Genomic DNA, 17,393 nt, shown 5'->3' with positions numbered 1-17,393 from the left:
AATTGAAATACTACTAACAAACAAAATCCCAGACCCAAAGAGATTCACTGCTTAATTCTACAAGAAATTTAGAGTTGACTTAATGCCACTATTTTTTGGTTATGAAATTGTAAGGGAAGCAATACTCCCAAATTCATTCCTAGAAACAAATATTACCAAAACCAGAGAAAGATCCAAACACAAAAGAGAACTACAGACCAATTTCTCTAATGAGCATAGATTCAAATATCCTTTGAATAAGATGCTGGTAAACAATGTAGTAAATTATCAAGAAGATTATATACCATGACTGAGTAACAGTCATAATGGGATTGAGGAATAACTCAATATATGTGAATCAATAAATGTAATATACCATGTTAACAGAATCAAAGATAAAAACATATGATCATCTCAATAGATAGAGAAAAAGCATTTGACAAATTCCAGCACTCACTCATGATAAAAAAAATCCTACAGAAAATTGGAATAGAAGGTCTTTATCTCAACCTGATAAAGACCATCTATGACAAACCAACAGCCAACATTGTACTAAATGGCTCCAAAATGAGAACTTTCATTCTAAATTCAGAAACAAGACAAGGATGTACACTATCACCGCTCTTATTCAATATAGTTCTGGGAACTTTAGCCAGAGAAATTAGACAAGAGGGAGAAATTTTAAAAAAGGACAAGATAGGAACAAATTAAATTATCATTATTTGTTGAAGACATGGTATTGTACATAGAAGACCCCAAATACTCCATCAAAAGACTTTTAGATTTAATAACCAAATTTAGTAATATTTATAGATACAAAGTCAATACTCAAAAATCAATGCCTTCCTATATATGAATAATAAACTCACAAGGAGATAAATTAAGCAAATGATACCTTTCACAATAGAATTCAAGAAAAAAATGAAATACTTAAGAATCTAACAAAGAGGTCCCTGGCCTATTGGCGCCCACAGTTCCAGAGGCTGAGAAGTCTGTAGTGAGTGTCCCTGCACCATCCCCTGAACCAGGGAGTTTGGGATCATTGCTCCCACCAGCCAAGGAACTGCACAGCTTCCTGCCACACTCAAGCTGCACCATAGGGCTTGGGCCTGCCTGCTACACCCCCAGTGATCCTCTCTCAATCTTGGCAGCCAGAGTCCCAAGAGCTGAGGGCATAGAAGAGGATTTCCAACAGGCCCTGAAGAACCCTTGGAATAGCAGTTGAAACAAGGAAATATAGGAAAATGACAAAACGAAAGACCAAAATACAATCTCAAACCTCCAGCCCATCCCAAGAAACCCTTCTGTACACAGAAGAAAATATATGCCACACACTTGAAATATCTGACATAATAGTAACTGAAATAAAGAAGCAACTCTGGGAAGTGTTAAAGGAATTAAAACTAGAAATAATCTCCCAAGTAAAAGAAGAAATGATAAAAGAAATGAAAGAAATACTGAACATAACTAAAGAAGACACAATTTAAAAATTAGATGAATTAAAAAAAAAGGTAGAATCCCTGGATGAACAATATAAGAAACAAACAGAATACATAAAGCATATGCAAAGAGATATACAGGAAATCAAAAATTCCACTGAAAGTCATAAAAACTGTCTCAATGAAAGTGAAGATAGAATTTAAGACCTCAAAGACAAGATTGCAGCTAGTGAACAGGAAAGGAAATATCTTTTAAAAGTAACAAGGAATCAGGAAATAACAATTCAACACCTGCAAGATGATGCAAAGAGAAACAACATATGATTCATAAGGATAAATGAAAAAGAAGGAACAACATAAAGGATGTCAAGAGGATATTTAGAGAAGTAAAGCTGAAAATTTCCCAAACACGAGAATGGAAACTGACATCAGGATCAGTGAAGCATATAGAACTCCAAATAACCATAACCAAAATAAAATTACATCCATACATATAATAATCACCATCCCAGAAACCCAATATATGAATAGAATACTAAAAGCTGTCAGAGAGAAAAGACAGGTCACCCATAAAAGAAAACCTATCAGAATGACAGCAGGCTTCTCAGCACAAACAATAAAGTCAAGAAGAGAATGGAGTGAAGTATTTCAGATCCTAAAGGAAAATGATTTCTTACCTAGACAGATGTACCCTGCAAAACTGTCCTTCAAAATAGATGGAGAAATAAGATACTTACATGACAAAGAACAGCTGAAGAGCTTCATGATCACCAAGGCAACCCTGCAAAGAATACTGAAAGACAGATTAGATACACTTAGGAAAAGAACCACTAAGCAAAGCAGACAATTAAACAGAAAGGAAAGATAAAGATGCAACAGCAGCAAGATAACATGTCAACAATAAACCAGCATATAACAGTTATAACCATTATTGTAAATGGTCTCAATGCACCAATTAAAAGAAACAGACTGGCAGAATGGATCAAGAAACAACATCCAACCATATGCTGTCTACAAGAAACCCATCTAACCCAAAAGGATACTCACAGACTGAAAGTCAAAGGATGAAAAACAATGCTACATGCAAAAGGAACCCCCCACCAAAAGCAGGGGTAGCTATTCTGTTTGGAGACTATGTGAACTTTAAACCAAGAATGATCAGAAGAGATGAAGAAGGTCATTAGATACTGTTTAGTGGAAAACTTCAGGAGGAAGAGATAATAATCTTAAATATATATGCCCCAAATTCTAGGGCACCAGTTATATAATGCAAGTATTAACAGAAATGAAAAACCAATTTAGCAGTAACACAATTATAACAGGAGACCTTAACACACCATTGACACCAAGGGACAGAATAACCAGACAGAAAATCAGCAAAGAAATAACAGAACTAAATCACACCTGTGAATAAATGGACTTGATAGACATATACAGAGTGTTCCATCTAACAACATCAGAATACACATTCTTCTTAGCAGTACATGGGACATTCTCTAAAATAGACCACATATTAGCCCACAGAACACACTTAAATAAATGCAAAAGAGTTGAAATTATCCCATGCATGTTATCAGATCATAGCACCATGAAATTAGAAATTAATGATAAAACATACTGTAAAAATCCCACAAACACACGGAAACTGAATAACACACTCTTGAGTAATCAGTGGGTCACAGTAGAAATTAAACAAGAAATCAAACAATACCTACAAGCAAACAAAAATACAAATACAACTTACCGGAATCTGTGGGATGCAATGAAAGCTGTCTTCAGAGGAAAATTTATTGCACAGAGTTTCCACATCAGGAAAACAGAATGAATACTAATAAATAACCTGATGCTACACCTCAAACATCTAGACAAAAAAGAGCAAGTCAAGCCCAAAGCCAAAAGAAGGGAGGAAATTATAAAAAATCAGAGCAGAAATTAATGCCATGGAGACTAGGAAAACAATCCAAAGAATCAATGAATCAAAGAGTTGGGTCTTTGAAAGAATAAATAAAATTGATAAGCTGCTAGCCAACATAATTAAAAACAGGGAAGAAAAAGCTCAAATTCATGCAATAAGGAATGAAAAAGGTAAAATCACTACAGATTTTAGAAATACAGAAGATCATCAACACCTATTTCGAAAACCTCTACTCTCATATGGTTGAGAACACAGAAGAAATAGGTTCCTAGAAACATATGAAGTACCAAAGCTAGGTCAAGAAGATGTAAAACTGCTGAATAACCCAATTTCTATTAATGAAATTGAAAATGTAATTAAATACTTACCTACAAAGAAGAGCCCAGGCCCAGACAGATTCACTGCAGAATTCTACAAGAAGTATAAAGAATACTTAATGCAGACACTCCTCAAACTCTTCAATGAAATTGAAACGAAGCAATTCTTCCTAAGTCATTCCTGGAAGCAAATACTACTCTAGTACCAAAACCTGAGAAAGACCTAACTAAAAAAGAAAACTACAAGCCAATCTCCCTAATGAACACAGAAGCAAAATCTTCAATAAAATATTGGCAAATAGAACACAGTAAATCACCAAGAAGATTGTTTATAAACCATGACCAAGTGGGATTCATCCCAAGCATGCAAGGATGGTTCAACATACGCAAATCAATAAATGTAATCCACCATATCAATAAATCCAAAAGTAAGAATCACATGATCATCTCTATAGATGCATAAAAAGCTTTTGATAAGGTCCTACATTCATTTATGATAAGAACCTTACAGAAAATTGGAATAGATGGTCTTTCCCTCACTCAATATAATAAAGGTTATCTATGACAAACCAATAGACAGTATCATAATAAATGGCCAAAAACTGAAGGCCTTTATCTTAAAATCAGGCACAAGACAAGGATGTCCCTTATCACTGCTCCTATTTAATATAGTACTGGAAATACTAGTTAGAGCAATTAGACAAGAGAGAGAAATAAAAGGGGTAAAGACAGGAAAAGAAGAAGTTAAATTATCATTGTTTTCAGATGACATGATACTCTACATAGAAGACCCCCAAAACTCCATTGAAAGACTCCTAGATACAATAAATAAATTCAGCAATGTAGCTGGACACCAAATCAATACACAAAAATCAATAGCATTTCTATACACTAACAAAAAAAAATCACAGAGAGAAATAAGAGAAGCCATACCATTCACTCTAGCAAATACTGGAGAGGCTGTGGGGAAAAGGAACTTTCCTGCAGTGTTGGTGGGAGGGTAGACTGGTGCAACCATTGTGGAGGTCAGTTTGGAGATATCTCAAAAAGCTGGGATTGGAAGTCTCATTTGTTCCAGCTATTCCACTTCTAGGCATATTCCCAGAAGAACTGAAAACATCATACCACAATGATATATGTGCACCCATGTTTACAGCAGCAGATCTTGGAAACAACCTAAGTATCTATCAACTGAGGAATAGATGAAAAAGTCGTGATATTTTTATACAATGGAGTACTACTCAGCTGTAAAGAATGATCACATTGAGATATTTATAAATAAGTGGGCACAGCTTGAGACCATACTCATAAGCGAAATAAATCAAACTCACATGTATAAATATCGACTAGTTTCCCTAGTGTAAGAAATGGTAAGAATACATAAAAGTATGTGGTAATGGGTATGATTCCCCATTATATTGTTTTGAAGCCTTATAATGTTTTCATTCATTAATTGGAATGGTTTTATTCTGGGGTGTTTGATTTTATTGTTTGTGATGGTATGAACAGTTATTTTGAAGAAAACAAGACATTATAATAGCTAGTGATGATTTAATATCAGCTTGTTTTGAAGTCCCATGAAGTTTCTGTTATTCTGTTTCCATCGGTTTTATCATGTTGTATCTTAATTGGATTTTATTATATGTGATAGTATAAACAAAATTTTTTATAGTCAAAGAGGTAATATAGAAACTGTTGTTCATTTTCTGTTAGTTGGTTCTAAATACCCTGTAATACTTTTACCCTCCTGAATGGTTTTACACTGTCTTGTTATGTTTGATAGTATATGAAGGTATACTCAAGTATTTCAAGGAAAGAGGCACTATGGTAACTACTGTTACATCGGGTCATCCTGTGGTAAAACACTATGTTGCTTAAATTGTTCTGTTTTGACCTGTATTGTTATGTCCTCGTTCATCTTAATCTCCCCTTTTTTAATATATTTTTTAAATATAAAAATTTTAAAAAAAGAATCTAATAACAAAAGTGAAACATTTCTACAGTGAACACTATAGTACTGTGAAAAAGAAGACTGAAGCGGATGTCAGGAAATGGAATGATATCCCTTGCTGTTAGGTAGGAAGAACCTACATAGTGAAAATGACCACACTTCCAAAATTGCTACACAGGTTTAGTGTAGTCCCAATCAAAATTCCAACAGCATGTCTCACAGAATTAGATAAGACAATGCAAAAATTCATTTGGAGCCAGATGAGACCTACAAGAGCACAGGATTCTGGGCAACAAATGTAAAGCAGGGGGCCACTGCAATCCCTGACTCGAAACTCTACTACAAAGCTGCTGTGATAAAAACAGCATGGTACTCGCAAAAAAACAGACCTGAGGATCAGTGGAACAGATTAGAAGATGCAGAAACAACTCCAAACGCACTCAGCTGATCTTTGACAAAGGGGCCAAACACATCCACTGGAAGAAAAAACACCTCTTCAATAAACGGTGCTGGAAAAACTGGCTTTCCACATGCTGAAGATTAAAAACTAAACTCATATCTTTACCATGCACTACACTAAAGTCAAAATGGAAGTGAAAAGAATAACTATCAAAAGGAAAATTCTCCAACCTCTAGTGAATGTCATCAGAGCCAAGCCTTAAGGAAAAGATGAAATTTCTTAAACTGAGCAACTCTCAGAGCTGGGTCTCATGAAGAAGTCCTATATTTTTCTGCTTCTCTGTATAATTTCATTCTAGAGTTAAATAGAGATTGATATATCAGTCAGAGTAAATAAAAAGAACCTGAGAAAAAGAACTAAAGATTTCCCTTGTTTGGTTTGTGCAGTAAAAAAGAGAAGTACTGGGTTCATAAACTGACTAAATGAACAAAATGGACAACTCTCTGCTGCATCCAGGCATTTGCTAATTGCTGGGAATGAGAGGCTCTGCCAAAGATAAGGCTGCTGTTCTCAGGTGGTTCACATTCCAGAGTCGGAGAGGTAGAGAAAGACAGCAAACAAGGCAGCCAGCAAGTACTGAGATCATTTGGCTGCAAGAACAGTGACTGGTGAGGACACTAATGGCGGGAAGGTTTCATCTTGCCAGGGGCACTGAGTGACAAGAAGCAGCATATCTGGGAGGACTGCGAGTTCCAACAGGAGGGAGAAGTGTGACCGCTGAGAAAGTGAGCTTGCCCTGTGCGAGGAACAGAAGACTCCAATGGCTGGAGAGTCCTGAACAGGATGGAGGAGTAGGAGAGGAGTCTCAGGGGAGACAGCCAGTGTGCAGGACCTGCAAAGCCAGGGCTGAGAATTTGCATAGAGAGAAGTGTTTAAACAGAAAGGTTTCTTGTTGAGATGGACATTTTCCACAAAATTCCCCCTGGCTGCCCTGTAGGGAGCAGCTAACAGAGCATTCCCGGAATCAGGAGGGCCAGATAGGAAGAGGGTGTTCCAGAAGTCCAAACAAGAATTGTAGCTTGGCTCATGAGCAGGATGATAGCCATGATGATGGAGAGATAGGAGAAAGAAAGGTTATTGCAAATGCTACACCATTTTATATAAGAGACTTCAGCATCCAAAGAGTTCAGTATCCCTGGGGATCCCGCCATCAAGCTATCAAGCTCCTGGAGACAACAAGCTGTTTTGTTTTGTTTTTTTTTTAAACTATAATAAAGCAGGACTCATGAAGACAGAGGACCTACTATGTATTTTGAGTTAAAACAATTTCCTGGTGGATTGATTGAACAATGAAAAAAGGTTTTTGAGATTGAACAACATTGGGGAATGGTGAAGTCCTTTGTTAAAATAGGGAAGACTTGGCATAGAGATCATATTAAACTTGACCTATCAATTGGATATCCAAAAGTAAAAGCAAGCAAAGGATAAATCAAGTAAGGAAAAATTACAGATACAAATTTATCAAGTATCAGTGAGGAACTTAGATACATATTTCATTTCTTTAAATTATATACCACTTATACCTTCAAAATTTATACATATTGTTTATGAATATGATTAGACTATACTTTTAATATAATGATTCAATAAAACCTTGCTCTCTTTTCATAAATTACTGAGCCTAGACAGTGATGTCCTTACTTATTGATATGCCACCAAAGGGTTATCAGTGTCTCAGCACCTTTGAGCAAGGGGCATAAACAATATTTGTCATTATTACTTTGATCTCTGAGCCAACTGAGGAAGTAACTCAATACATAGAGGTTTCATTATCTTTTTTTCTTTATTTTAGAGGTGCAAAGTATCATTAAAGGGCAGATATAAAAAATAAATTAGCCAGGAATGGTTGCATATGCCTGTAATCACAGCACTTAAGAGGCTGAGGTAGTGGGACTGCCATGAGTTCGATGCCAGCCTCAGCTACATAGTGAGTTCAAGATCAGCCTGAACTACACAGTGAGACCCTGTCTTAAAAATAAATAAGTTAGTTAATTAAAGCAAACATGTTCTCATTGAAGTAGAGCTAGGGACACAGAAGGCAATTTGGAAATAGTTCCATTTTTTATCACTGCGTTACTAAGAAGCTAAAGATACCATTTTGGAGCTTATCTGGAATAAGGATATTTCAAAGGAACAGGAAACAAACAGTTTCATTATTTATGAATTTTTTCAAATTGAAATAAGGTGAAGCCATATGAAGGAATATTATTATAAATCATTGGAATCTTTTAATGTTCACTTTTATTCAGAGTGAATATTTGACTCTTAAAAAGTCAAATTTATATTTAAACATACCTCTTACTAAACTCAGGAGGACTACTCCTAGGGGTTGAAAATTCCTAGGTTCCCCCAATGTAAAAATCACATGAGAGAATTAAAGCAAACTTCGTGAAAGGAAACTTGAGGCTTGTTTACTTGTATAAGATTATCGAAAAAAGAAAAACTACCAGGCTGAGAAGGAAAAAAATGGCATTACAATAACTCTCACACCACATATCATAACTCATATGTACAACATAGCTATTTAGAGAAAACAGGTCAGCCCCCAGTAAAACTGCCGCAAGTCATCCTGAGTACTCAGCAGCATCCTGGGTTCCAGCCCTGCCTCAGCAGAGCGCCCCCACACCCAAGGGCTCCCCAGTGCCAGTCCTGAGCCGCTATGGAATCAGGGTACGGATGACACCTGCTCCACACGCAAAGCCTTCAGGAAGGACAGTCAATCCTGGGAATCCCTCCTTTGCAGGCGTCCGTCATCCAGAAGGCTTTTCACAGCCTTCCTGATCATCCCTTGGGGATGCTGGCTCAGGTAGAATAAAATGCTTCCTCTGCTAAGAACCAGGAAGGGCCCAGGTCTCTCAGCCTGACATTCAAGACCCTGCACAGTCTTCCCGCTTCTGGCCGGCACCTGCCTCCTCCCCTCCATCCTGCCCTACTCAAGCCTCCACTCTGAACTCTCCCCTGCAGCCATTGATGTGAATTCTGGCTGCGGGCTCTTTCATCACGGTGAGAAGTTCATAGGACATCTTCCCTGCTCTCTTCCCTGACCCAGCTCCTTCTTTCTTGCAGGAGCCTCCCTGAGCGTCAGGCATCTGGAGTCTTCCTTCCTCTGGCTGCCCTGCAGACTGCTTTGGTGCAGATGGCTGGAGGACACTCCTGTCCTCTGTGCACAAATCTCAGCATTCACACACTTGGCTATTTTTTTTTTTTTTTTTGTATTCACATGCTGCTATATTTTTGTCTTTAATATTTTCTTAAAATTGATTCCTATAATTTTATTTAAATATACTTATTTTATAGAGAGTTTTAGATCATAGCTATAGTAGAAAGGCAGTAAATTTCTCCAGGAATTAATGTAAACATATGCACATAAAATAATATAATTTGTGTCAGCTACCTAAAATTATCTCACATACCATAGTTGGGAAATACGACTTTAGGTCATTGTCCTACATTGCAATTTAGGTCTTATGCAACCTTTTATGTGTATGTATCTGTTTATTGTAATATATTGAAAGTCCTGATAGGAGATTATATATCATATTTTGCATACTCAATGCTGTTAGTTCAGTGTCTGGCACATGTTGGGCAGTAAGTAAATAATATTTAGTGAATAAATGTATACAAATACATCCATATCCCTAACCAAAGTTTACAGATCTATGATCAGTAAATAAAGATACTCAATCCTTCATTTAAACTTAATGAGGTCATTAACTATGTACTGAATACATAGATATACATATAGGTAGATATATATTATTATGTTGGTTATAAATTATATTGTACATAAAGGAAAACTACACTAATGCTAATAGCAACTGAGGTTCTGGACTTCAAAATTTTAAAGTGAGAACTCTAGATTTATGAGAATAGTAAAAAGGAATATATCCAATGGCTAATTGATGTGATTTTAGAAACCTAACAGATTAAAATCCAGGTATACAAAAATAAATTAGTGTTAAATAAATTTATAATAGAAGTCTTTAAACAGGAAATCCTAAAAAACATTTTAAATACAATTTGATTACTATATTGGGAGCGTATTTGTCAGATAAATTAAGGAGTTTCTTATCATAAAAATGAACACAGAATTATGCTGGGGTAGATAAAGCAAAAAAAAATTTTTTTTGACAAGTTTTAAAACTTGAATTGAAAATTTACTCTCCAAAAGCCTTTGGTTTAAAACTAGTTCTGAACTTTTACTTTCCAGGGGTCAAAAATTTAAATTTTAAATGAAAAAATTGTGTAAAAGAATTTTAAAGACAAAGTAAATAGGGAAACTATTTGGGATGATGGGAATTATTCCAGTTTCCTATGCCAATGTAGAAATAGATAAATAAAATTGAAAGGTCAATCTCCTTTTTCTATTCATGTCCTTCATCTCAAAGGTGGGAAAAATAGGAAACTACAATTTAGTGCATCTCAAATATCTCCTACTAAGTGTACAAGGGTTCCTGCTTCATATGCATGCTAGAGTAACAAACAACTAAAAACTATAAACAAGAAACATATACCTACAGATATTCATTACTACACCATCACCTACCTTCCCACACAGAAAATCATGAGATTCAGGGTAGGGAGAGATCTTAAAAATTCACTGCTACAACTCTCTTGAGTATGAAAAGTGACTTCCTCCAAAAAGGAACTAATTTTTCTAATTAAAGAGATGAACTCAATCATGACAAAGTCACAGTTCAGCTACCCAAAAACAAACCTTCTCTCCAGGTCCACCTACAATGAGAGAGGGTAGGTCTAGAGAAATGCCCAGCTCATATTTGCACTTAACTTTCAGAAACATAAAAATCTCTCCCACCCCGAAACACTTTCCAGGCCATATCTAGCAGCTTCTGTTACGTAGGAATAGGGCTGGGCAGCTGATTAGAGACTGGAGTCACCAAGCAGAGAAGTTTCCAGTGGGCGCCATCCTTCCCAGCCCTGCAGATGAGGCTGGGTGCTGGAGACGCCTGTCTCTGCCTTCCCTTACCCTGTTCTCTGCTGAACAGTCATTGTTGGTGAGGGCTACATGCAGAAGGACCTGCATCTTGCTTATCTCTCTTATCTCCAATAGCTAGCACAATGCCTGGGGTATAAAAGATCCTCAAAAAAGCATTTTTTTCTTTTTTCTTTTTTTAAATTTTTATTTTGAAGGTAGTAAAATGCAACAGAACAAGACCAAATAAAGCCAACTGAGACAGTATAGTGAAATTGGTATAGAACTTCACAGCAGGTTACTGGGATAACAGTAATAGGTATCACAGTATATCTCATTATCTTCTCAATATTTGTTCTTTAAATCACATATATCAAAATAAATTGAAATACAGAACATTATAGAACTCATCAAAACAGAATATTGAATAGAGCAGTACCATTAATCAGAACAAAGCAAAACACTAATAAAAATATTTGCCTTCAAAGAAATGGTAGAAGGAAGTCCCCCTTATTTTCTATGGTCAACCTTTCAAGAGATGTTCAGACCTCTGGTTCCTATTTGCTGATGGGGGGGCAGGAGAAGTGGGGTATGGGAAGTGGGATAATTGACTTTCAGCCCGTGTACCAGTAGCTTCACTATTGCTTAGCAGGGAGGCAGGCTGGTTGCTTGGTTTCCCAGCATCCTAAGTTTCAACATGGTGTGGATCTCAGAAGACGCTGGTTGTTCTCCCCCTGGAGGGGCTGCAGCCTGCCACACCACAGCCGCTTATCAGGGAGGGGAGCTGCTTGCTTGGTTTCCCAGCACCCTACGTTCCAACATGGCTCAGATCTCAGGAGACGCTGGTTGGTGGTTCTCCCCATGGAGGGGCCGCAGCCAAAAAAGCATTTTTGAATGAATGAGTGAGTAAATGCCCAATATACCAGCTATAAACTTATAGCACCTAATAAAAATTCTGACACAGTAAGTACTCAACAAACCTCAGACTCTACATCATGGCCCCAACCTACTTTGTCCCCAGGCCATGTTACTCCACTGTACCTAGCACCTTTTCTCTGTGCTTGTCAAACTAATCTATGTACTATCACTAGGTTCTACATGTACAAGGTGCTGGGCATTGTGCTAAGCCATTTACCTGCATGATACCAGTAAGTCCCCCAAAAACATGTGAGGAAGGTTTTGTTACTGTTGCCCTAGTTGATCAGATTCACGAAGGCCAATAGGTTTGTCTGCTTTATTCACTGTTACTTTCCAGTATGGAGTAGTTGCTCAATGAATATTGTGGAATAATTGAATGAATATCTATTTTATAGATCACAAAACTGATTTTGAAAAAGACACAATCATTTGTTTAAGGTCACAATACTGGTGACTTGAACTGTAATTTGATTGATCCCAATGACTACGCTTTCAATAAATTTCTCATCTTGTTCACAACGTAAGAGTGATCATGGTTAAAGTGTTCATTTTGAGTCAACTAATAGACACAGTACCTCAGACTAAAAAGAGCAACTCTGACCCTTAACTAAGAAGGCATTATTTATCTCATATGTATCAATGTAAAAAGTTAAGGTAAAAATTTATTAGTATGTTAATTCCAATGCATTTTTTTGCTAGTTCACAAAATAATAAATATATTTGCTCAAACTCAATTAAGAAGACGTATAGTTCCCTTTCTTAGTTGGTTTTCTTTGACTGATTTCTATTTAACCTATATCACAAATATCATTTTAAGAAAGAAATTGTTTTTTCATTAACAAATTTTTAAAAACATCTAGGCTTTTTTTTTTACTTTTTGAGATGGTTTCACTATGCAATTCAGACTGACTTTGAATTCACCTTGTAGCCCAGGCTGGTCTTGTAGTGATCCTTTTGCATCAGTTTCTGAGTGCTGGGATTATAGGTGTGCAACACCAAGTCTGCCCTTAAGCACTTCGAATGTTGGTATTATCCTAACCAGTAATAACTGCCTGAAATGGACAAATGAAATACTGAAGATTAAAGACAGGACTGTTTAAAAAACCATTCAGATGAAAATACTGTATTCATGCATAAGTAAATTCCTAAAATTGAACCAAATTTGCAGTTATTAAAGATTCCAGTGTTCACATCAGATACTCACATTGTAATTTGTGATGCAGATTTAAACATCTAGTGTACTGTATAGGTTGTATAATGTAATTTGGCATAAATGAAGCAAAGAACAAGAAAGTAACACTGAAGTATGAGGGTCCCAGATACGCAAAATTTCACATAAAGTCATAAGTAACCTTAAAACATTCATTATTACCAATAATCAGATATTAGTGAATAAAAGAGTGGTTTGCAACTAGTAATGTCAATACCATTATTATAGATAACCATATTTCTCAATGGGTAACCATTCATGACAGTGGATTGTAAAGAATGCTAATTATAGTTATGTAACTACTTATTTGACTACTATGTGGTTCCAGGAGAACAAAGTATATAGACTAGTAATTCTTAAGCTTTCATTTCCAAGTGAATGCTTTTTATATATCTACTCTGCACCTGGTACCTTGCTAATTATGTGGAAATACAAAGAGATTCATATATATTCTTGGGAAGAAGACTAATAATCATGTTTCAGTCCAACAGACATTATTGAATGGTATTACAGGAGCTCTTTAAAGAATATTAATGTCTCTACCTGAATTCTGGGATAAAGAAATTGAATGGAAAAATGACAAGGATGCCAGTGTGACTCAAGTGTGAAGCATATGGTCAGTGTACCTGGAGACTCAAGATGTAGAGACTCAAGCCTGAAACTATTCCTGTGCCATGCTAAAGAGTTAGGCTTTGTCTTGATTACTTTACTCTGTGTTTGTTGACATAAAATATCTAATGTCTGAAATTAGGGAAATGAAGGTTTATTTCTTACAGGTTGGAGGTTTTAGTCCATACTCAGTTGGCTCCAAGCAAAGGGTGGCATGGTGGACTGCTGAAACCAGCAAGATTAAACAGCAAAAGAGAGAAGACATGCCCTCTTCCTGCCATTACATTGTATTCTGGCTCCACCCCGAGTGGGTATAGCACTCACATCACCAATCTGAGTGTTACACAATGAACCAATCACAAACACTAGGTTCAGCCATGTCCATGGTTGCATGAGACTGGGAGGGCCACTGACATAAACCATGACAGACTTTATGCTGGCAACAGTGGTCGCAGATTTGACCTGAGTGGTGCGCTCACATTAATTAGGAAAGACTATAACTCTGGCAACAGTGGTGTGAAGAGTGAGCACAAGAATAAAGAACTGGGAAACATAAACTTGGAAAGGTTAGAAATCCAAGTCTTTTCTAGGTACAAGGATAGAATTTGACAATTAACTAGTTAGATACAGACATGAGATTAAAGAGAGGAGCTGCATGATGCCACAGCCCCTCTCTAACTAGCTGAATTGGTGATGTCACTGACACAGAAAATTCAGGAAGACGACTAGGTACTAGCAAGGAGGAAATGAGTCTGGGTCAGGGTACGCAGCACTGTAAAATCCAGTAGGAAGCCAAGCAGAAATGGCCTGTGGGTCTTTGGAGCTTCAGTAATGAAATAAGCCTAGAGACCTAGATTTAGAAGAACAAGGAGAGTTGGAATCACATGCAGTAATGAAGAGGAAGCAAAAGACAGCAACTCTGAGATGGGCATGACGGTGCATGTCTGTAATCCCAGAAATCCTGGAGGCTGAGGCAGGAGGATGCAAAGTGTGAGCCCAGCCTGGGCAATCTGGTGAAATGCTGCCTCAGATAAGGGATATAGCTCAGTATGAAGGCCCAGGGTTTCAACTTCATGACAAGAAAGCAAAAGGTGGGGGGGGAGGGAGAGAGAGAGAAGGGGTGGGGATGAGAAGAGGAAAAGGAGGTACAAAAGGAGGAAAGAAAAAGAAGAAAAGAAACTTTCTAGACACCACCTCTGCAGACCAGGTGAAAGAAGGGAGTCAGGAGGGTCGGATGAGGAGCCCTGTGGCGGGTGGTGACCTAGAGTCTCACAGCACAGTCATGGCTGTCATGGCAGGAGTTTCCAGAAGGAGGCAGGATCAGCACTGCCCAGAGCTTCAGACAGATTGAAAGGATGAGGAGGCTGATACCTGAGGATCATTATTTACTGAAGCAAATGTTTTTACTGTTGCTTAATGGAAACGTGCTCTGGGAAGTCTCCACTCCCATTTCAGGAATAAACCTGTGGCAGTGATTGAAGACACTGGATTCTCCAGCACCGAGCAGCTGAGTAGCAGGAAACCCTGGCTCTTGGTAGGTATTCTGTGTTCCCACAAACATTGCTGTGGAGACAAACCAGCCATTCATGAGCCCCTGGGTGACTGAAAGAGAGAGGCTGTGTGTCCTAAACCCTGAGCTGGCCACCCTGAGAAGACACCCTGAGAAGATGGTTAACAACCATCTTGTTTTTCTTCCACCCAAGTACATCATTTATAAATGAGGAAGGAGAAGTTTGTAACTTCCCAAACGTGGGTCTTAGAACTCAGCAGGAGCAAGTGATTTGCCCAGAGCCCCACAGCTGGTTACTGGCTGTACTACTTAGACTAAAAAGATTCAAAAGTCACTAGCAATGATCCTGCCTCCTACTGATCCTGTCAGTTTTATGGGCTTGCTCTTGCCATCTGCCTGAACTAAACCAAATACCCAACTAAAAAAACTGACCACAGTTCAGCTTTGTCCTGACTTAAAGAATGACATTTAGGGATGTTTTCTATTGATTGGTCATCAGCAATCCAGTGCATATATAATTCAAATACTATCTTTCCTAAGTTAGATGCACTCTGGTTTTTCCCTAATTTTCTTCTTTGCCAAAACGTATGTTCAAGACTCAGTTGACTTCATTTCCCAAATAACCACGAATCTCATTAAAAAATAAAGCACTACCTCAGAGCCATCACTCAGCATTCTGAGTAACAAATCACAACCACCCCACCACCTACACCGCTAGGCTGGCAGAGGCTGCCTGCTCTGCCTCACGCTGTCCTCCCAACCAGAGCTTAGCTGAAGCTTCCCCCACCTCTCTAATCAGAACTGTTATGACACAAGCACCTTTCTCTCCCCTCAGCATCAGATTCAAAACCTGCTCTCTCCTTAAGCACCTCCTGGCCTCTGCTCTCCTCAGGGCCAGTTGACATTGACCCCTTACTCACAGAGAAAGGGTATTGGACAAGAGCTACCATCCCTCAATTTACCTGTTGGGAAGCTGGTCCTAATTTCTCAGCCTGTGTCCCAGGGAGATGCTCCTCCTTTTGTTCAGGGCCAAATGCTGTCACCTGTGTAGGACCCCACGGTCGCCCGTCTTCTTTACCGCTTCTTCTCTGCTCTTCCCTCTGCTGGGACTCACACCCCTTGGCTCATCTCTCTCTTCTGTGCTGCATCCTTCTGGTTCAACCTTTCTTTTCACTCCTCTCTGTTTCCTTTCAAGGACAAACATCTTCAAGGAGGGTTTTCAACCTGATGCGGCCACTCTGTCCATTTCTTCACTCGCTCTTCCTCTGGCTCTTTTCCACCATACTTGACTGAATGCTTTTGCTGAGGTAGAGTGTCGCATATTTGAAAAATTCCAAGATGCATTTTGACTCATTTCCTTTGGATGTTGGGGTAACACTGTTGAGAGTCTCTCTGGTCTCCTTCTCACGGATACCTTCCTGTCTCACGGCACTCCTCTCACACTCCTCTTTTCTGTACATTCCCATTACTGGTATTACTTCTATCTAAAAGTGATACATGTTAGTTACCTTTCTAAGAGAATCTCACTAGTGTTTGGATGATTCTATGTACAGTTCTTCTTATGCTCAGTAGTTCACAATCTAAAGCCATTATTTGATAGTCACATTGCCTCTTTCATAATTGCTACTTTTGTGATTTATTTAGAGATTACTATTTTCTAGAACTTTCTCTCTGAAATGACTAGATGTCGCATACCACCTTTAAAAAAGTTAGATGGTATCATTGTCCTTTTTCTGTCATTGTATTAGTAAGCAGAAAGATAAACCTGGTGACCTTCAATGGCAGACTCTAAAAGCGTTATCACTCAAGTGTGAGTTAACATTTACCCAATGACCATTTCCATCATCCAGCAGTAAAAACATTTTCCTCAATAAATAATGATCCCTAAGAATCAAGTCATCTCAGGCATCCTTTTAATCTCTGAAGCACTGCATAGTGCTGACTGTGCCTCCTTCCAGAAAAGCCTACAATGACTGCCAGAGTCATTGCCAAAAAGTCTTTGGAAAACCTTTGAGATGCACTGGATTCAGGTAGACCATGCATGGGAAGGTGACATCTAAGCTCAAATGAGGGATAGCAGATAAGGAGAAGGTTTGCAGATAAATAATCAGATACACCTTGAGGCTTCTAATTCTATTTCTGAGTAGTGAAT

The 17,393-nt window shown here is 38.0% G+C and overlaps 1 pseudogene; it reads right to left on the bottom strand.

Annotated features, from left to right (window-relative positions):
- LOC100720291 (RNA-binding protein 45-like) overlaps window positions 1–16,707 on the bottom strand; it is a 34,198-nt pseudogene extending 17,491 nt beyond the window's left edge.
- Window positions 16,708–17,393: the final 686 nt, after the last annotated feature.

This window comes from Cavia porcellus, unplaced genomic scaffold (assembly GCF_034190915.1).
Source record: "Cavia porcellus strain 051 isolate PalLab524CR breed Dunkin Hartley unplaced genomic scaffold, mCavPor4.1 scaffold_12, whole genome shotgun sequence".
Lineage (NCBI taxonomy): Eukaryota > Metazoa > Chordata > Mammalia > Rodentia > Caviidae > Cavia > Cavia porcellus.
Note: the sequence above shows the minus strand (reverse complement) of the source record. Positions and strands in the feature narration are given on the sequence as shown.